A 22,679-nucleotide genomic window follows, 5' to 3' on the forward strand; every position below is an offset into this window, starting at 1 on the left:
TCTCAGTTCCTCCAGCTTTACTGAGGTATAATTATATTTAAAGCGGAAAGCATGATGATTTGATATAAGTATAGACTGTAAAATGATGCATAGCATCTCAATCAAGTTAATAATCACTTCACACAGCTACTCTTTTTCTTTGCTTTTTTTGTGGTATGAAGGTTTAAGGTCTATTCTCAGCACATGTCAGTACACTGTTATTACAATGCAGTGCTATTACTACCGTACCCCTGTAGATAGATCCTCTGCTGCTGCTGCTGCTAAGTCGCTTCAGTCACGTCTGACTCTGTGTGACCCCACAGACGGCAGCCCACCAGGCTCCGCCATCCCTGGGATTCTCCAGGCAAGAACACTGGAGTGGGGTGCCATTTCCTTCTCCTGTGCATGAAAGTGAAAAGTGAAAGTGAAGTTGCTCAGTCGTGTCCGACTCTTAGCGACCCCATGGACTGCAGCCCACCAGGCTCCTCTGTCCATGGGATTTTCCAGGCAAGAGGACTGGAGTGGAGATAGATCCTCAGAATTTACTAATCTCATACCTGAAAATATGTACCTTTTCCACCTCTGCTTATACTCCCCACCCTCCAGTGCTTAGCAACCATCACTCCACTCTCTGTTTTTTTAGGTTTGACTTTCTGTTTAGATTCCACCTAAGGGGTGAGATCATACAGTATTCATCTTTCTCTGACTTATTTCACTCAGCACAATGCCCACCATGTTCATCCAAAAAAATGAAGTCACTCAGTCGTATCCAGCTCTTTGTGATGCCATCGACTGTAGTCTACCAGGTTCCTCTGTCCATGGGATTTTCCAGGCAAGCGTACTGGAGTGGGTTGCCATTTCCTTCTCCAGGGGATCTTTCCAACCCAGGGATCGAACCCAGGTCTCCTGCATTGCAGGCAGACACTTTATCATCTGAGCCACCAGGGAATTCCAGGTTGTTGCAAATAGCAGGACTTCCTTCTTTTTCATGGCCAAGTAACATTCCTTATATATGTATACTATATTTTCTTTTGTCACTTGTCCGTCAACAAACACCTAGGTGTTTCCATGTCTTGGCTCCCCTGTTTTTCATGTTTGTGTATCCTAAAGAATTCACCCCGTATCTTCTAAAATAATGACATTTTCCCAGATATCCATATACAACCATGCACCTGAGAACTAACAGGTAGTCTGTACTATCAGTTAATAACCAGTGAATATTGAAATTTCCCCATTTAATCTCAAAAGTATTTGTCCTTAAACTGGGATGTGATCCAGAGTCGGGCTTCTCATCTATCTGCAGGCTTCCTTGCTTCTCCTTTGAAGTAGAACAGTCTTTGCCCACACCCTCCATACACACTTCTTTTTCAGAGTGCTGATTTTCAGAGACCAGGTCTCTTCCCTTACATTCTACATTCTGGACTTAATGACTGCTTCCCTGTGGAGTCAATTAAACCACATTCTTGCCCCTTATATTTCCTGGAAATTGGAGGTTAGGTCTAAAGCCTTAACAATACAGTGCCTCGTTCCCCACACTGCATCTAGCCTAGAAGTCTGAAAGGTCAAGGGACCCTACTCCAGTAAAATTTGTTTGGATCAACTGGTCAAGGTGCTGACTACCCCAGAAGGGGCTTTTCCCTTTGCAATTAGCAAATGATCAGCAAGCTTACACTGTCATCCTTGCAAACAATCTTCCTCCCAGGAGCCTCTTTAAGTCATGGTTTCAATTTGTGAACAGATTTAAGTATCTCATGAAGAACTGATAAATGGTGGTTTTCTAATTCTGTCACTCCTTTCCCTTCATTAGCTAGTGTCATCCTGTCAAGAGGAGTTTTCCCTCATTAACTGAGAATGGCCTAAAATTCCTTCTTAAAAGTCAAAGCAAATGCTGGGTTCTTTACCTTGAATTCTCATTTTCATAAAAGACTTTGGGATAATAGTCACCTTCAACTAAAGCCCATTAAACCCCCCCCTCTCACACACACACACACCCCATGGATTCATGTATTTTTACTTTTACATTTTTATGATCACTCAGTTCTTTTTGACGCTCAGTTTGTCCTCTGTTTGCCCTTGAGAGCTCCCTCCCACAGATGCTCTGACATATCCTTCTTATGCTTTGCTGTAAAACATTCTCCCTAGTCTCATTCCTCAACCAAGACTATGTGTCTACTCTTTGCTGCAAACAGCAGCTTCCCTCCACTTCACCCTAGCAGCACCCCCACCTGAAGCAACACCTCTTCCCTCCAGACTGTGCAGCAGGCAGAGACCGTGTCCCCATCTCCACCAAAGCCTGGCTGACCCACCAGTGGGCATCAGAAGAAACTTAGCAGATGCTCAGGGCCCAGTAGGGTCCTCTTGAGGGCTCGAGGATTATCTTATGGAATCTTCAAACGTCCAGCAATGCCTCTTAACCCAGCATAGTAGTCGTTGTGGGGAATGGCTTCACGGAAGCACTGGGAACTGGTACAGATAGAATCCAATCAGGTGTCCCACGGTGAAGATGGCCAGCAGGACGCAGAGACAGCTGAACGGCAAGGGGTTGAAGGTCCGGCACCAGGACCACCAGGTGCATAGGCCCAGGAACACGAAGAAGTACACGGACAAGGTCAGAGAGGCCAGCATCATCCCGGTGGGGGTGGGAGGGGTGGTGCTTGTGTGAGAAATGCTGAGAGGAGGAAATCCCGCACAGCTCAGCCTCCGTCACTGTTGGGGATGAAGAGGAATTTCTCCTAAGCTGGTAGTAAAATTCACCACACTCTCTTGATGAAATCAGAATTAGTGCTATTTGTATTGTGAAAAAAAGTCATATGTAAAGTGAAATTTGTAAATATGGGGAAATATCAGATGATGAAGAAATCTTACCTGTGGCACTTGAGCTCTATCAACGAACATTCACTTCTCCAACCAGTAGAAGTGAGCATGTTTACTTGCCTGTTTCCATCTTTCTATTTCTCCCCCAGTTTTTCACGAATACTGTATGTCCATTCTAATTGTCCACAATAAATTTTAAAATAATGATTTACTTTTGCTTGTCTCTTGACAAGGCTCCATGATAATATTGCATTCTGTGTCAGATAAAACCTCACTAAACCTTTGTCCTGCCCGACAAAATGTGATTGGCTCTATCACTAAAAGTGGAAAAGGTCAAATGAAATCATTCCTTCATAGGCATTTAAAAACTTTGCAGGGAGCATTTTGAAACAACTTCTCATTAAAGTCCTGAGTTACATTTCTTGAGAAATACTCTTCACTTTTCTATCTTTTAACTCTCCTATGGAAAAAGAGTTGCTTCATATCATGAAACTTCACAAAAGCAGGATGGAATAATTTTGCAGCAGCTATGGGGCAATGGGTACAGGGCAAAGATGGAGATAAGATATTTATGGAAGGAGCAGCCTGCAGCCAACAGGGAGAGGTAGTGGGCATGTGTGCTGGGAGATTACCATCTAACTGGGGAAGAAAAACACTCTATCCTGAAGAGTTAAATTAAGAGACTTAATGACTCAGTGTAAACAGACAAGCTTCCGAAAGCCCATGTGTAACTCTGGACAGGGACAGAAAAGGGTCCCTTTTCACAGATCACCAGCTACAGGCTCTGAGGGAGGTGAACAGTGGTCCTGTTGGTCACGTAGAAAACGTCACCTAACTACTAAGGGAAAAGACTGCTTTACAGAGGTTAACAGAAACCATCTAATACATAAAACCTACAACTGAATGGGAAAAGCTGTGTGTGTGTGTGTGTGTGTGTGTGTGTGTGTGTGTGGTTTGTACATGTGGCCAGTTTCACAAAAGCTACAGTTACAGTTTTGTTGCTGTGGAATAGAACTGTTTCTTTCTTTCATCATTCACCAGCTCGCTCCCTGTGTGCCCCAGGACCTGGAGGTTCTAACCTGAGGAACCCAGTAAAATCTTCAAGACAACCTTCCCTGCAGTGGTTATCATGTTGCCAATAAACTCTCTCAGCTTAGAGGCCAAGGAGGCTAGCCTGCAGAAGAGTTTTAATTTTGCGCTTTCCTCCAAGTCACCTTCAGTGCCATCTCCATCATCTAAATCCTCTTCATAGATCAGGACCTCTTTAGAGTCTATTTTTTCCCCTTCAGCCTAAATAAGTGAAAAAAGAAAACATTGCAGTCTCTGCCTATCCACCCAGAATATTATATGGTTTGTAATTTACTGGTAGGTCAGTGAGGTGAATTTCAGAAATGAGGAAAAAACGCAGACTACCACTCAACCACGTAAGCCTCCTCAGGTCTCTGGTGGTCCCTGTGTGAAGCCCAAAGAACTTTGATCTTTTTCAAGGCATAAACAAGAAGCATCACTAATCATAAGGTCCCCAACAGCAGATCATCTCACCTACATGAGCTTTTTTTTTTCCTTCTTTTACACACAGAAGCCAAAATCGTCTGAAACATCTATTCATAACTCAGCTTTCATCAATCTGGGTTTGGTTCCTCAGATTTACTTAGTTTGCCACTAAGGTGATGGGAAGTTTGATGAATGGGCTTAAACAGAAAGGATGAGCCAGATCAGCACTGAGGAAATCCCTTTTCTTTCTGGAGTTTATCTTTGTTCACTATTTTAGTATTTCTTGCCTTTGGGAAGACGAGCGGCCCTGGCTTCTTGGCTAAATAAACAGTCGCTTCCTATCTCATCCTTTTAGAGAATCGTGCACAGGTCCAATCCCAGGCCTCATGGGACCTCAGGACCATCACTAGAGATTCAGAAGGAAACACATGCACAGCACATACACACTTTCATGGATTATTTTAAACTGTGTATACCATGGACCTTTTTTGTTCATTTTTAAAGACTACATAAGAATTTTTTTGATAATTACAATCTTTCCCTGGAAGGGTTAGGATTTTTTAAAGGAATTATAAACTATCCCCTTAAGACAAAAGGAGCCTGTCTCAGATTCAGGACATGCTTCAAGACAGAAGCTTCTGCAGAGTCATACAACTCTGAGACCCAGATCAGACATTGAGTCCAAGCAGTACCCGTTTGCTTCATTTTCCCATTTTAAAGTTTCTTTATTTTAAAAAAATTTCTATTGAATGAAAGATCCTTTCAACTCTTTGGTGCTTTAAAGTTTCAAAGATTTCACACATATGATTTCATCTAATTCTATAATAAGTCTTTTTCCCCCTACCCCACTGCTAACTACTAGTTTGTTCTCTATGTTTGCATGTCTGCTTTTTTTTGTTTGTTTCATTCACTAGCTTGTTGTATTTTTTATAATTCACATATAAGTGATATCAAACAGTACTTATCTTTCTCTGACTTATTTCACCAAGCATAATGCCCTTCAAGTCCATCCATGTTACTGCAAATGGCATTATTTCATTTTGTGGCTGAGCGCCGAAGAATTGATGCTTTTGAACTGTAGTGTTGGAGAAGACTCTTGAGAGTCCCTTGGACTGCAAGGAGATCCAACCAGTCCATTCTGAAGGAGATCAGTCCTGGGATTTCTTTGGAAGGACTGATGCTAAAGCTGAAACTCTAGTACTATGGCCACCTCGTGCGAAGAGTTGACTCATTGGAAAAGACCCTGATGCTGGGAGGGATTGGGGGCAGGAGGAGAAGGGGACGACAGAGGATGACATGGCTGGATGGCATCACTGACTCGATGGATGTGAGTTTGAGTGAACTCCAGGAGTTGGTGATGGACAGGGAGGCTTGGCGTGCTGCGATTCATGGGGTCACAAAGAGTCGGACACGACTGAGCGACTGAACTGAACTGAACTGAATATTCCATTGTGTATATATACACATACCATATCTTCTTTACCCATTCTTCTGTAGATGAATGCTTGGGTTGCTTCTGTGTCTTGGCTGTCGTAAACAGTGTTGCTGTGAACACTGGGGTACCTATTTCTTTTCCAATTAGTGTCTTTTTTTCAGATATATATTTATATATACATTTCTTGATATGCTTAGTTCAGAATTACAGAATATTCACTGCTGGTGTCTGAGCTTCTATCTCACTGGAGGAGAGGCTGGTGCACAGCTCAGTAAGTGCTGAGTGACCTGAGGGCTCAGACCTGCTGTTTACCTAGGTGGGTACAGGCCACTTGGGACTTAAGTTGGCTGTTGATGAAGCCAAGGCTACAGGATGCACTCCCATCCCTGTGTGCACATACACACACACATACACACACACACACACACAGACACGCATGCACATCATACATACAAACACACAATACACAAACACACATACACACACGAGGATGTAATCCCAGGCTATTCAAGTCCATATAACCAAATCTGGTTTTGCATTATACTGTATTTCATCACAGCATATTTGTACTTTTTCCGGAATGGAGAAGAATGTCTCAGGCTTATGCATGAAGCCTGAGACAGTCTTCTCAGGCTGCCCAGTAGGCCTCAATGTCACTAGTAAGATACAGAAGAGCACACACACTAGCAAGAGATAGAAGTAAGTTAACAACTCAACATCTCACAGTGACACTTGCTATTCCAAGAATTAAAACAGAGTGATGTGATTGAGAGAGTCAGGGCGGCTGTTTTAGATTCTGAGTTCAGGGAGAGCCTCTCTGAGGAGGTGACATTTAAGCTGAGTTCTGACTGTCACAGAGCCACCAGCCACGTGAAAATTTTAGCCAGAGCCTTCCAGGCAGCAGGAAGGGCTGGTCAAGCCTCCATAACGCGTCCCCAGACCCACTTCCTCTTCCACCTGCTCCTCCTCCTGTCAGCTGATGCCCCTGCATCCCATGCTGTGTAGACATGAGGGCTGAGCTCCAGTCAGTGCAACACCAGCAGCCCCACCTGTGTGCAGATGCTCGGCCGCTGCCTGGGTTGATAGGAGAGCTGCAGAGCCAGGGTACCAGGAGGAAAGCTTGCCACCTCCTGCCCTGCATCACCCACAGAGGGAGTTTCAAAGCAAAACTCTCCAAGAGGTGGCTGGACTCAGGGCAGGACTTGCTCAACACTTCACTTCTCTTGAACCCAAGCTAAGAGGACTCTGATGTCCAACCACTCCACCCGTGAGAGGGACAATGGGATCTCTTTTCCAGAGCGACTCCAGTGGCTCAGTGGAGGAAGAACAGGGGGGACCCCTGCATCCAGGAGGCTGTGCTGATGGAAGAGGGGTTGGGGAGTGGAGCTGGAGAGGGTTCACATCTTGGGTGAGCATCTTGTAGGTCCAGTCAGCACATCCTGGTTGGTAAATTTCACATGGTGTGGGGAGGGATGGAGGAGAATCAGAAGGAGCTCTTGTCTTTGTGGATGAGATCAGCACGACCAGCCATGGAGCAAGTTGGGAACCAAATGTACCCAAGTGAGGCAGAGGTATCACGGGGGCAGCTAGTGAGGAACCTGGAGTGTGGACAGAGGTGAGAATTGGAGAGGTCTACCTGAGGCTGACTAAGTGGGTTCTGATAAGGTGGCCTGGAGAGAACACAGAGCTGTCTACCTGTTGGAGTTGCCACAACTGGGACCAGTCTCTCTCTCCATCTTTATCCTCAACTCTTGGCTCAGAAACATCACACACAGGGAACCATGTAGAGAACCTGGAATCCACAGGCTCTCTGCCTTGGGATGTGCTGTCCCCGCACCGGGGAAGGCCCTCCCAGCGTCCAAGGCCCCAGCTCCCAGGCTAGCCTTCTTTCAACTTCTCCATCTCCCAAAGCTGAGTTGCTGTGGGGACTGATCCACTGATGCTGTTGCTATGACACCCACATCACCACACACACAGGCATTTGTTGCTTAATACTCCTTTCACAACAGGTGGGCAACATGCTAAAAATGCCTCTAGAGGAAGAAAATTAGTCCAAAACCTTCAGTCTCCATACTTGACCAACAAGACAGAGAGAGGGAACACAGCTAGGGTTGCCTGGGTCACAGTCAGAAACACACTCCTAACTTTCACAATAAATGACTTATTGCTCAATTACGGAATTGCTATGGATGTAGATTAAATCAGATAGAAATCTCTCTTCAAGAACCTTCTCAGATTTAGATGAACGTATTTCCCTGACCTCTCCTGGGCGGGACAGGGACCCTCTGGTTTTTATAAACAGACCAGTGTACTTGAGGTTTTTCAGCATTTTTGTACCAGAATCCCTGGGGCTTTGAGTTGAAAACACTTTCTAAACCTGCCAAACTGAGAAGGAGTCAAAAGTGAGCCCCACCATCCCGCCTGGGGCCAGAAGTGCCAATAGTCAAATCAGGCTGGTCTTCTCCCCTAAATGATCCATCTGGAGCAGCATAAACACCAACGTCCTGGAAGCCCCTCAGCTCACTCACCAGCAAGCAGGCTGGGTTGCTGGAGCTGAAATCTGTCCCCACATTGGAACGCAACTGGATCCTGGCCTTAGAGCTAAGAAGGAATGCATGCTAAGTTGCTTCAGTCCTGTCTGACTGTTTGTGACCCCATGGGGTGTAGCCTGCCAGGCTCCTTTGTCCATGGGATTTTCCAGGCAAGAATACTGGAGTGGGTTGCCATGCTCTCCTCCAGGGGATCTTCCCGACCCAGGGATTGAACTCTTGTTTCCTACAGTCTCCTGCATTGGCAGGCAGATTCTTTACCACTAGCGCCACCTGAGTAGGGCTTCCCTGGTGGTTCACCTGGTAAAGAATCCGCCTGCAATGCAGGAGACCTGGGTTCCATCCCTGGGTGAGGAAGATCTCTTAGAGAAGGGAATGGCAACCCACTCCAGTATTCTTGCCTGGAGAAGCATGCTTAAACTTTGTCTTTCAGTTTCTTCATAAGAAGGAGCAGCAGTAAATAAAGATTTAGTTCCCTGGTTCCTGAGCTGTCTTAGAGATGAAAGATAAAGAAAGCCGTTATAGTTCAAAAAGCCTAATAAAATATTACATATCAGCATTGTCCAGGTTGAAGTCTATAGCTTATGTAAATAAATGTAAGTGCTTTGACTCATCTTCTTTAAAAGTCTCTGACTTCAAAATGTGCCAAATGTACTCAGGCAGCATCTCATGTCATGTGAGGACACTCCCAGACTCCAAGTGCTATTGAGTCAACTGGGTGCAAGGTCATGGTTCCCTGAGTCTGGACCCAAGCCTCCATGCCTCATCCCATCACCACGTCCAGCCCTGAAGTCAAGCATCAGGAGTTGTTCCCACTCAGTTCTAGACCAGGAAGACACCCCCAATTACTTCTAGTAGAACCCAGGCATTCATTTTTCATTATACCCAAGCACTAAATGAGCCTACCTGTCTTGGACTAAATCCAAGGCTCACCTGGGGCTCTTTAAGAGGCTAGATTACCAGGCTCCACCTCACATTTCCTGCATCAGGAATTCTGGGAGCAAGTCCCAGGAACTTGTCTGATTAAAGGGCTACATGAGATGACCTGAAAGCAGTCAGCTTAGAATCCACACTCTTCCTGATACCTGCAACCATGGACCAACTCATCCTACCTGGAAGCCTTGTGTTTGAGTTGGATGCCAGGCAGACTCCCTTGACTGGAAAACATATTGAGGTAATTTATCTAATGGAATCTCCTTCCAATTTCAGACAAACTTTAGATGTAAGCCCAGAGCTCCTCAGACCATGGACTCCATCCTCCTCTTCCTTGTGACTTAAACCAAGCTCAAAAAGAGGCTATAATGGGAGAGCATCAGAGGAACAGATAATGAGCCAGCAGATCCAGAGGCTAAGGGAGCACTTTCCTAAAATGTCGCAAGTTATTTACTCATTGTTTACTATTGAAAGTTAACAATTTATCTTCATGGAGTGGAGTTACCTCAACAGAAGAGTCCATGGAAGGAAGAGGTAAGTGCTGTGACTCATCACTGAAGACAAATGTCCGCCATCCTCCACAGTGTCCCCATGGATGCAGCACCCAGAGAGCTCTGGAGCCATGCTGGCAGGGGTCACATGGGTCACATAAGCCTATCGTGACAGTATCATGCAGACGAAGCCAAGATTTTATTCTGTTACCAAGCTTGTTTTGGGAAGATTACTTTTCTAAATGTATCAGTTCAGTTCAGTCACTCAGTCGTGTCCAACTCTTTGTGACCCCATGAACTGCAGCACGGCAGGCCTCCCTGTCCATCACCAACTCCCAAAGTTTACACAAACTCATGTCAATTGAGTCAGTGATGCCATCCAACATCCTCATACTCTGTCGTTCCCTTCTCCTCCTGCCCTCAATCTTTCCCATAATCAGGGTCTTTTCAAATGAGTCAGCTCTTCGCATCAGGAGAGTTTCAGCTTCAACATCAGTCCTTCCAATGAACACCCAGGACTGACCTCCTTTAGGATGGACTGGTTGGATCTCCTTGCAGTCCAAGGGACTCTCAAGATTCTCCTCCAACACCACAATTCAAAAGCATCAATTCTTCTGCACTCAGCTTTCTTTATAGTCCAACTTTCACATCCGTATATGACTACTAGAAAAACCATAGCCTTGACTAGACGGACCTTTGTTGACAAAGTAATGTCTCTGCTTTTTAATATGCTGTCTAGGTTGATCATAACTTTCCTTCCAAGGAGTAAGCGTCTTTTAATTTCATGGCTGCAGTCACCATGTGCAGTGATTTTGGAGCCCCCAAAAATAAAGTCTGCCACTGTTTCCACTGTTTCTCCATCTATTTGCCATGAAGTGATGGGACTAGATGCCATGATGTATAAGCACAGTTAAATTGTTCCCTGTTCCATTTGGCAGCGTGAGTACAGAGATATATGCTTTTGACCACCTCCTACAGAGCAATAAAAGTTTAATAAAGGACAAGCTAAGACAGACCAAGTTAGTGGGCAGTGACCTGCCTCGGCTAGCCAGGACAGCAGGCCTGAGGAGCTTTAATAAAACAATCCTTGTACCACCACATATTCACCTGCCTCCCAGAGATTTTGACTGAACACATCTGGGGTGCAGTCTGAACCTAGACCTTTATAGACTCCCAGGTCAAGGTCAGTTCAAGGTGGTGATGAAGGAAGAGCCTGAACCCACCTCCTCCCATGGGCATGACAAATATGTCTATGGGAGGACATAACTAAAATATGCAGTTACACACAGGTCGATTCTCCCCAGACAGGACTTGAGAACTAGCTGAACACCTGATCCACAGCAGAGCATAGAAGGGCCACACCTAGGCAGGTAGGGGAGGCATGAAGTTGAACTTGCCCCAAGAGAAGTGAAATGCCCACAGTGTGACACCTGTTGAGACTGTGTGTAAGGGACAGTCATTCGTGAATCCAAAGATGTCTACTGGAGGGTGGGGGAAGGAAGACACTGCCCAGAGACTGAGGCACCATTGTGCTCCTACCTAAGTCAAGTCATCCTCCTCCTGTCTTCCCAAAACAAGGGAGCAAGTCCAGCCCCCACACCCTCTGGCTGAGCCCAGCAGGAGCATACACAGTGCATATGGGGACATGCCCTGGTGGCCAGTAGGACTGGAGACCCTGAGGCCCATGGGACAGTAACAACCAGAGAGAGAGCTCTTATCAGGCCACCACCCCCCAGGCACCACAGGACAACAGACAAACACAACCCCAAGCTTCCTGTGAAAGAGAACCATCTGTGGAACCAAGAGCCTCAGGTTTCCCTCATACCTGGAGGTGAAGGAGGGGCCCCCAGGGAGGTAAGCTGTGAGACATCATCCTCGAACCCCTATGGCCTTGGTGCCACTCAGCCAGACTCCAGAAGGAGCTTGTGTAGCCCTCAAGAGTCCCAATTTCTGCAACTGTCAGCCAGAGGACACCTCCAGACCTTACATCTGGAGAGCAGCAGGGATTACAATCATGGCCCCAGGACTGTATGTGTCTCCACACTTTAGAAGTTGCTGCTGCCTGAAGGCCTGGCTTCAACCTGAGTGCTGAAGGAGAATCTCCACCCCCTCAAGCACTGACAGGTCCCAACATGCCCTCAGCCACAGGGCCACTTCAGGGATAAATCAGGTGTTTAGACAACTACAAAGAATTGAGAAATAGCCCATCAAAGGTGGTGCTAATAGTAAAAAACCCACCTGCCAATGCAGGAGACATGAAATGCAGGTTCTACACCTGGGTTAGGAAGATCCCCTAAGATCCTTCCATTAGGAAGGAAATGGCAACTCACTCCAGTATTCTTGCCTAGAGAATCCCATGGACAGAGGAGCCTGGTGGGCTACAGTCCATGGGGTCACAAAGAGTCAGACATGACTGAAGTGACTTAGTACAGACAGTTGCGCTAAGTAAGGGTTGAAGAAGAAGGATCATCACCTACACAAGGCCACGCCTTCAAGACTGAGAGGCAGCAGTTTTGCCTACTTCATAGAAACAGACAGACAGCAAAATGAGGAAATATGTTAAAAAAAAAAAAAGGACAAAAACCTCAGAAAAAGACCTTAATGATACGGAGATAAGTAATCTCTCTGATAAAAAATTCAAGTGAAGTGAAATTTGCAGAGTAATGTCTGACTCTGTGACTACATGGGCTAAAGCCTACCAGGCTCCTCTGTCCATAGAATTCTCCAGGCCAGAATACTGGAATGGATAGCTGTTCCCTTCTCCAGAGGATCTTCCCAACTCAGGGATCGAACCCAGGTCTCCCACATTGCAGGCAGATTCTTTACCACCTGAGCCACCAGGGAAGTCCAAAGAATTCAAAGTATTGGTCAAAAGATGCTCCCTGACCTTGGGAGAAGGATGAATACAGTGAGAACTTCAACAAAGAGTTTGAATATATAAAAAGAGAACCAGTTCGAGCTGAAGAAATTAAGAAAGCAATCCTGCTTATAATTGCATCAAAAAGAATAAAATACCTAGGAATAAATTTAACTAAGGAGGTTCAAGACTTATATTCTGAAAAGTATAAGACACTGATGAAAGAAAATTAAGATGACACAAATAAATGGAAAGATATACCATGCTCAAGGATTGGTAGAATTAGCATTGTTAGAATGGCCAGATCACTCAAAGCAATATGCAGTTCCAATGCAATATCAAATGGCAAAGAATCTGCCTGCAATGCAAGAGGCCCAGGTTTGATTCTGCATTGGGAAGATCCACTGTAGAAGGGAATGACTACTCCAGTATTCTTGCCTAGTCTTGCCTGGAGAACCCCATAGACACAGGAGCCTGGGGGGTTACACTTCATGGAGTCACAAAGAGTCAGATATGACGGAGCAACTAAGCACACGTGTGCACACACACACACAAGTAGCAATGGGATTTTTCACAGCACTAAAACAAAAAAATCCTAAGAGTTTTTATGGAACCACAAAAACCTCCAAAGAGCCAAAACAATCTTGAGATAGAACAAAAATGAGAGGTATCATACTCTTTAATTTTGAACTATATTACAAACCTACAGAAATCAGAATGGTACTGGGACAAAATACATACACAGAGATCAATGGAACAGCCCTAAAAAAATAGAAAGCCCTAAAAAGAAAAACCAAAAATCACCTGTTTATGGTCAATTAATCTATGACAAAGGAGGCAAGAATACACAATTGTGAAAAGACAGTCTCTTCAGTGCTGTTGGGAAAACTGGACAGCTACCTGCAAAAGAATGAAACTAGACCACTCTCATACCATATGCAGAAATAAATTCAAAATTAATCAGACACGCATTCCACCCCAGAACTGGCACAGTGCTCAGAGCAGAGCTCAGGCTCTGTAAAAAAGTTCTGACTGGAGGGCGAAATGATGGATGGATGGACAGTGAGGTGGATGGAGGGATGGGAAAGGAAAGCAGTGGAATCCAGGGCAGCCACTGCACTGCTCAACTTTTTGACATTTTAATAACAAGGACATGCATTTTCTTTGCATCTTAGTTCGTCACAAGTAATTATTTGGGTCCTTAACCTTTACAGACACTTTGAAGCAACATGTGCCTTCAAAACTGTGGCTTTTTGTCATCACTCCCTGAATTTTTTACTTCTAGAGGGAGCACAGCAGTCAGAAGAGTTAAATTTAGCTGGTTCTGATCAGAGAAAATGGGCGGTTCAGGGTCAGTAATGATGTCTGTAACCAAAGACCAACAGAGAGGGATCACCGAGTCTGATCTGGAAAACCAGAATCTAGAGGATGTTAAGCAGGTGACTCTCGACTAGATCTCAGGTGGGGACTGAGCAGATGCCTAATGATTAATATAATTAATATATGGTATAATATATTAATTATGCTATATTCTTTATTAGCCATTAATAAAGAGATTGATTTCTTCCATTCTTTGTTTCTTGCTCTCAAAAAAATAGCAACTAGAGCTTCAAATCTGAAGCTTGACATGTAGGCCAGATAGCCACTTTCTGTGCCAGACACCACAGTAACCTAAATGACTTTAGGTATTATGAAGGGGTTGCAGCTTTGAGATTCAGAAGGAATGTCTACATAACATTAGTGAGATTTAAATGCTGCATCCCTGATTCTTAATGGATGGGTGATGTCTTACACCGAAATATTTATATCATTAATTTTGGATTTGTTAGACTATATAGAGAGGCCACTTGCAACAGACTAAGTCAAGACTAAAATTCCTATTTGAATAAACATTTATCATAAATTTGGTTTCATACTAAACTATGCCTCATTTTTTTAAAAATAAAGCCTGAAATCTCATTAAATAGCTAGAAAGAGCTGCTGCTGCTGCTGCTAAGTTGCTTCAGTCATGTCCAACTCTGTGTAACCCCATAGACAGCAGCCCACCAGGCTCCCCCGTCCCTGGGATCTCAAGGCAAGAACACTGGAGTCGGTTGCCATTTCCTGCTCCAGTGCATGAAAGGGAAAAGTGAAAGTGAAGTCGCTCAGTCGCGTCTGACTCTTAGCGACCCCATGGACTGCAGCCTACCAGGTTCCTCCGTCCATGGGATTTTTCAGGTAAGAGTAGTGGAGTGGGTTGCCATTGCCTTCTCCAAGAAAGAGCTAGAAGTACATAAATATGCAGATACTATCAACCTGGTGAAATTACTGATGTCGTTGGTGTTTAATTGCACAGATAACCTTTCTACACGATTTAACTCTCATAATGCAACTCATTTTTTTAAGACTTAAGAATCTGAATCTTTCAGTTATGATTTGTCAATCTGCTTCTGAATTAAAAGGAACAAATAAACAAGACCACAGGTATGTCAGCTGGCAAAGAATCTTTTATGGCACTTGGGGAGTTTGTTCTTGACCGAGGTCTGCTCTCTGTAAAATTCAAGAACAGGACAAAGCCCCCTCCTCCACTCCATGCCTGTTGGGTTTTTTTTGGGAAAATCCTTGGATTTGTGATGTCCTTTAAAACAGTGAACTTGAGCCTCATTATCAAGTCCATGGAGATTCGGGAAGAGGCCTGAGCCTTCTCCAGGGATTACTTGCTGCTCTGAATCAAAGCTGGATTTGAAAAGCAATTTTCCCAGGCACCCGAGGGTTGATCAATCTGCCATTTCTCCACCGAGGTAAATGAGAGAAGAAGCAATGCCAGCAAACACTGTCCTTTCAAAGATCTTCAAACACCAAGCTCTCTTGAACACAAATGGCAAGATTTATGAGTCGCAGGAAGTGTGTCAGGGACTTCAAAATAAAATAAATTCTCCTGGTGATTTTGGCCATGTATTTCTATTCTTTTCAGACTCCAGCCAGATGGTTCCCCAGTAAGAAAAATTTCCTCCTGGATTCATCTCTGGACAGTCACTCTAGCCTGCTCCCCTGGGCCACCTGGGGCTGGAATGTACCGAGACTATGGAAATTAGTATCTAAATTAGGCCCAAACAGTAACCTAGAGGGAACTCAACCTTATAGTAATGATATTTAGTATTTTTAATATTAAGGGCTTTTCTGGTGGGTCAGATGGTGAAGAATCTACCTGCAATGCAAGAGACCCAGGTTCAATATCTGGGTTGGGAAGATCCCCTGGAGGAAGGCATGGCAACCCACTCTAGTATTCCTGCCTGGAGAATTCCATGGACAGAGGAGCCTGGAGGGCTACAGTACATGGAGTTGCAAAGAGCCAGACATGACTGAGTGACTAACACTTTAATATTTTCATTTTCAAAGCTCCCCAAAAATAATGTTTAGAGAATCTATCCCTTTTTATCATTAAATAATGTAGTCAATAATATATAGGGTGCACATATTTAAACAAATTTCAAATGAGAGAGAGGTATCATGATCCCATCTTGGAAAACCGAGGGGAATCAGGAAGGAAACATGATTTTAGTATCAGTCAGTGACATCGTGTCTCTTCTTCACCAGATGGGTGACCCTGACCTAACATTCCTTATCTGCCATAGTCAGTGCAGGTTTTCCTAGTTTTATGGCAAAACAGTGTTTGAACTGGAGACAGAAGTTCTTTCTGTAGGAAGCTTTGTAATGCAGTCATGGTTGTCCATTACCGATGGCAAGGAAGGAAGTCATTTACTGAGTGAGTTGGCCTCAAACACACCCTCCAAATTATCTTTCTCTCATTCTGAGACTCTGAATTTGACATTTTTGCGAGTGTTCTACTTCCTTTCAAACTGGAGAAGAGCAGAGGGAGGCAAGCGTGTGGCCCTTTATTAAGTCCTCAGGACAATCTCCACTTTGCAGAAAAAGAAAAAGGATAAACTATTTTCCCAACATCACACAGCTTCCAAGTCTGACTTCAGAGTCCACTCAGTTCCCAGTAATTATCCCTTACCCTCCATCTACAATATTAGGAGAACTGAAAACAAGCCTTGCCTTATAAATAATAATAATGAAAAGCCCTAAGTCCAGAGAGCTTGAGTTAATGGGTTTATTTTAACTGAATCTGGAATAAACAGGGTGATTGTTTCAGCCAGATGATTTTTCAAAACTGTAAATACTATAAAATAAATTTCAAATGTAAAAGCAGAGGTTAAAATTTTAAATTCTGCCTTAACCAGAAGAAGAAGCATCTTCATACAAGTGTTGTATAGTTTGTGAACTTGAATGCAAGAGATGGGTAGTTATGACCTTGCTGTAATGATTTTTTACACCATGTACCCTTTTTAACATTTACCTTAAAAACAGCAGAATATGCATATGCCACAGTATTGTATATTTTTTACTCACAAGGATTTTATGCGTAAACATCGTCTCTAGTATGCAGAGGTTTATGGAATCATATTCACTTTTTCTTCATCGTTATATTCCAATAAATATCAAAGGAAAATGCTGTTCATTTGTGAAGCACACACGTCATTTGCCATAACTGAGAACTTTCTTTCTTTGATGCCATCATGGTTACCATTCTAGTTGAAATAAGTAATTTCAACTAACTTCAGTTTTATAGGTTTAATTTCTTGCCAAAGCTTATAAATGAAAACTTCAGTCTTATGTCAAATGTCCAAATACAGTCTTTTAAGGATTTTTTCCCTGTAAATTTTATCTTTCAATTACTAGATCAATTACTTTTTAAATCACTGTCACCTAGACTCATAGGACAAAATATAATTATTAGAACAAACAGGTCAGGGACAGAGCGACAGCTGTCTCCCGTGCTTCCATTCACCATGGAGTGAAATCTGACGTGTCCCCTGATCCAGCTAAAAATTCACAAACATTTTACTCATTCTTACACTTTTCCAAATGCATGTATTTTTTCTCCGGAGTGCTTTAAAAACTACCTCGATGGAAGCATGCAGATTTAACCATTGACTCAGGATGGCACATGGCACCCCACTCCAGTACTCTTGCCTGGAAAATCCCATGGATGGAGGAGCCTGGTAGGCTGCAGTCCATGGGGTCGCAAAGAGTCGGACACGACTCAGAGACTTCACTTTCACGCATTGGAGAAGGAAATGGCAACCCACTCCAGTGTTCTTGCCTGGAGAATCCCAGGGACGGGGGAGCCTGGTGGGCTGCCGTCTATGGGGTCGCCCAGAGTTGGACACGACTGAAACAACTTAGCAGCAGCGGCAGGATGGCAAGGTGCACGGACTGGAAACTTCCTTCAAGGTAGAATTCTTTTTTTTTTCTCTGACAACTGCTGGGTGTTACTTCTCTAAGAATATTGCAGTAACTAATTATCTAGAGCACGGACCATGACACGAACTTGAAAGGCTTCCAGTGTGAATTAAGGGTGGATGGTAATGAAGAGACACCAGGTCAAGCCCAGGCCCTTAGGGTTAATGCCTCTCACAGGGTAGCCCTCGTGTCTCCGGACTTGTTTCCCCGTAGCCACATGTGGGTGAGAATGCACATGTGTGAGGACCCACGAGGTGTGCAAAGTAACCACACAAAATAAGAGAACATGAAGCTCTGTGCACACCCTGTTTACTGTCACAACGTACAAGGCCCCAGAAATCAAAGCAGGAAGATGCCCAGAGTCAGACTTACCGACTCATCGTTCTCAAACTCTGGGTTACACTGCGGCCTCTTCAGCCACTGGCTTCTGAACAATGTTCCTACGGACCAGTCACATGGTCAGGCTGACGATGAACATGTCCACGTCAGGCACAAACACTTGGATCCCACTGCCAGCACTGGCTCCCTTTAACCTATGGAGGGAAAAAAAGGGAGGAGGAAATTCAGTTGTTTTGATGTTGCTATGGTTAAACTGCCATTGAGTATGTTTGAATCTTCTTAGGACTTCAAGAATGCTCAGTTTCTGCCTGGAAGTTATCAGAAAGCTTTTCTCTGACTCCAGTATTACATAATTTACTAAGATTCAGGAAGCTTTCAGGGAGTTTCAGAAATAGCATGCAGAACCCGAAACCAACTCTTAAACCAACTCTTAAAATGTGCTGATGAACTAAACTGTTATTAAATAAGCCACGTGTCCAGGACAGAGGCAGGTGTTTGCAATCCAGTGGGAGCAGTTAAAGACTGGATGTACACAAGCAGTCCTGGAAGTAAATCCAAGTTTAGAGGGAAAACAGAGAAGACATTCAAGCCGTCCTTGAACAGGAGCCCTTCATTACTTTGAATGCTGAATCGATTTTGTTTTCCATCCTGTTCCAAGAAAAGGCAGGTCATTAACAGAGAGATTTGGTCCTGGTGTCAGCAGGACCTGGTGGCTGTGTTTCACTGGGACCTTCCCCTCATCCTGTGCTCCCCCGTGCCCCCAAGAGATAATGCTGTTCATCTTCTTTATTGCACGGGACTTAAATGAAAGTGACCCAATGTGTATCAGAGCTAAAACTTGTTTAGGGAAAAGCAGCAGAAAATAGGAAGCTATGTCATGCGAAGGTATGTATTTTTCAAATACACTTCATGTGATGAAATACATGCTGTCATCATTTACATCGGATATATGATGTATTTGGGTAAAAGCATAATAAACGGCAAGACCCCTATCACCTAGAAATAACCATGTTGATATTTTAGTGAATTAAAACAATCATGTGATATTGCTTCTATGTGGAATTAAAAAAATGATATGAACTATTTACAAAACAGAAATAGACTCATAGACAAAGAAAACAAACTTCTGGTTACCAAAGAGGAAAGGTGAGGGGAGAGGTATAAATTTGGAATTTGGGATGAACATAAACACAGCACTGTATATAAAATAGATAAACAACAAGACCTACTGTATAGCACAGGGAATTCTACTCAATAGTTTGGAAACTATAAGAAACTATATACTACACATGCAAACTTCAAATTAACAAAACTAGGCTCACCCTTTTTGTTTTTGAAAATAATTTGTTCATTTAATACATCACTCACATCTTGACAACTCACTGAAGATTTTTAAACCCTTTTTATGTAAATTTATTTTAATTGGAGGCTAATTCCTTTACGATATTGTATTGGTTTTGCCATACATTGACATGAATCCGCCATGGGTGTACATGTGTTCCCCATCCTGAACCCCCCTCCCACCTCTCTCCTCCCCATCCCATCCCTCTGGGTCATCCCAGTGCACCAGCCCCAAGCACCCTGTATCATGCATTGAACCTGGACTGGCAATTCATTTCACATATGATAATATACATAAACCTTTACCACACTCACGTCCAGATAGGAGTTACTTAACTAGTCCACTACTGTTGCACCTTTAGAATATTGCCATTTATTTGTTACCATAATATGAATGTAAGTCAAGTCTTCATTAAGTAAAGAATCTCCTAATCCAGGATCTTCTAGGAAAAATTCCCCAGACCAGTCCGACTGGCTTTTTGTAAAAACAGTCTGGACAAGGATCTGTCCATTAGAAGCCTGGGTTTTATACACAACTCTAAGCTTCTCTGAACAGAGAAACATGGAAGTGATGAGACATCCCTTTACCTCCATAAATAAAACACACATGATCATGCGAGAGGTTTTAAAAAATGGCAAATTCCTTGCATTTGGGTTAAGAGTAAGAGAAAACAAATAGGAAACCTTCATCGAAACGTATAATACTGTGAAAACTTCATCCAGACTCTACAATTACTTATAAAATTCATAATCCAAATCCATAATAAGGAAATTTGATGACTGATTTCATCATAGGAAAACTGTAGAAGTTTTGCCTACTTGGCAAGTACACCTAATGTGATCAGACAGAGCAAATGAGGATTCACATCATCAGAATGAGAATTTGGAGATCAAGAAGACAGGCCAGGAGATGAAGGCCAGGCTGGGCAGGGAGGTGTTTCCTGGGTGGGGCTGAGGTCAGAGGAGCAGGCAGGCCCTCCTGAGTGGATTTGGGGACAAATTATTGCAGCTCTTTTGCAGAAAACAAATTGACCATGGCATTTTATGAGAAGCACAAACCAAGCCAACCGGAGGGAAAAAGTTCTCTGAGGCATGTACCCAGAGTCCCACCCGGCACAGTGGACCCAGGAGCCAGCTGTGCCTGCCCCCAACCCCAACCTGCACTCTGTACATGGCTCTCAATTTGCAAACAGTGGCTTCGAGTCAACAGCCTCAGCTTTGTGCTCCTAGGTCCCCAAGGAGACACTCAATCACCCACATACATGAAGAGAGTAAATGAAACCCAACTGCAAAGCAATTACTCCCCAGTCATAACAGAACGTGGCTCCCAGAACCAGGACTGGGCTGCAGGCCAGCTCAGAGTGGAATCCGTCAGCCACAGAGGTGCCAACCTGTTACCTGCTGCTCTCACCCGAGCTCACAAAGCAGCACATTCAGAGCACTGCCAGCCCATGGGCTCCATGGGCCTCCAGAAGATGACGGTGTGGGCCGTGGACAAGGACCAGGTCAGAATCCATATGATACATCCTATGGGGATCATATTATCACTACAGTCTCCATCTTCGCTGTCTAGACCAGAGTCTACTGAAGTACATTCATCAGAGTGCTGCTCCTGCTGCTGCTAAGTCGCTTCAGTCATGCCCGACTCTGGGACTCCACAGACAGCAGCCCGCTAGGCTCTTCTGTCCATGGGATTCTGCAGGAAAGAATACTGGAGTGGGTTGCCATTTCCTTCTCCAATGCATGCAGGCATGCTAAGTCGCTTCAGTCATGTCCGACTCTGTGTGACCCTATGGACAGAAGCCCACCAGACCCCTCTGCCCACGGGATTCTCTAGGCAAGAATACTGGAGTGGGTTTCCATTTCCTTCTCCACATAAGAGTGCTGGTCCTCAGAAATATTGCAAATTAAAACAAGACCAAAACAAACAAACAAACAAAAAAACTGCCTCTGGTCAAATAAGTGTTAGAAAAATCACAATGGTTATTATTACAGTAAAGAACTTGAGAAGTTCTGTAGAAAAACAATAAATTGGAGTTTATGTAAACCTCTGGACTTCCCAGGTGGCTCAGTAGCTAAAGAAGCTACTCACAATGCAGGAGACGCAGGAATCATGGGTTCGATCCCGGGGTCAGGGAGATCTCCTGGAGAAGGGTACAGCAACCCACTCGGGTATTCTTGCCTGGAGAATCCCATGGACAGAGGAGCCTGATTGGGCTGCTGTCCATAGGGCTGCACAGAGTCGGACATGACTGAAGCGACTTAGCATGCATGCATGCATTGGAGAAGGAAATGGCAACCCACTCCAGTCACAGAAGAGTCGGACACACAAAAAAGAGTAGGGTCACAAAAGAGTCGGACACAACTGAAGCAATGGAGCTCACATGCAAATCTCTGCTTCCCAAATTTATCTGAGCACAAACCACTTCTTAAAGTTTTATCTAAAATCTATTACATTCTGCCGAGCTACTGTTCATGGCACAGGTTTTAGAAAATGCTGTTCGAGTCTCCTCATTGATCTAAATTTTTTATCACAATGAATGGATACTTTGGAAACTGTACTTAGATGTAGTTAATCCTCATATATTTGGTTTTGAATAAGCCCCTAATAACTACAGTGCCACCAACACCTTATTTCTTTCCCTCATTCCCTCTCCCAGCTGTCCACCCCATCTCCCAAGTGTCCACCCCATCTCCCAAGTGTCCACCTGCTCCTGGGACATACTGGAAGAGACTAGAAAATGCATGACAACTCACAAAGGTGCTCGTCCAGTCCCAGCACGTCCCCAAGACCATTCGCAGACACCCATCTTCCTACGAGATGTCTCCACCCAGTGCCTGACCATATCTCCACATGTCTCCCTTCACCACCTCCTCTTCTGAATGACTGTCACTTTGCCTCAGGGCGTCCCTCTGCCAACCAGGCCAAGCTGAGCTTTTAGAAGCACAGTTTGGACTTGCTCACCGCACCGCCGATGAGAAAGGTCCATATTCCCAAGCTCACCTACGAGGCCTCTGTATTGCAGACGCATGTGCCTTGACTCTTGCTATGACTTTCTCGGACCTCAGATTTCAGCCATTCTGGCTGCACATCCAAGCACAGGCAAGTGTTTGTCCCTCTGAGTCATGGCACAGTCTTCTCCCTTGGACCACAAAGC

General features: G+C 44.2%; 1 pseudogene; it reads right to left on the minus strand.

The window, feature by feature from the left end:
- LOC112582059 overlaps nucleotides 1–22,331 on the minus strand; it is a 102,607-nt pseudogene extending 80,276 nt beyond the window's left edge.
- Between the last annotated feature and the right edge of the window lie 348 nt (nucleotides 22,332–22,679).

The sequence above is a fragment of the Bubalus bubalis genome, chromosome X (assembly GCF_019923935.1).
Source record: "Bubalus bubalis isolate 160015118507 breed Murrah chromosome X, NDDB_SH_1, whole genome shotgun sequence".
Lineage (NCBI taxonomy): Eukaryota > Metazoa > Chordata > Mammalia > Artiodactyla > Bovidae > Bubalus > Bubalus bubalis.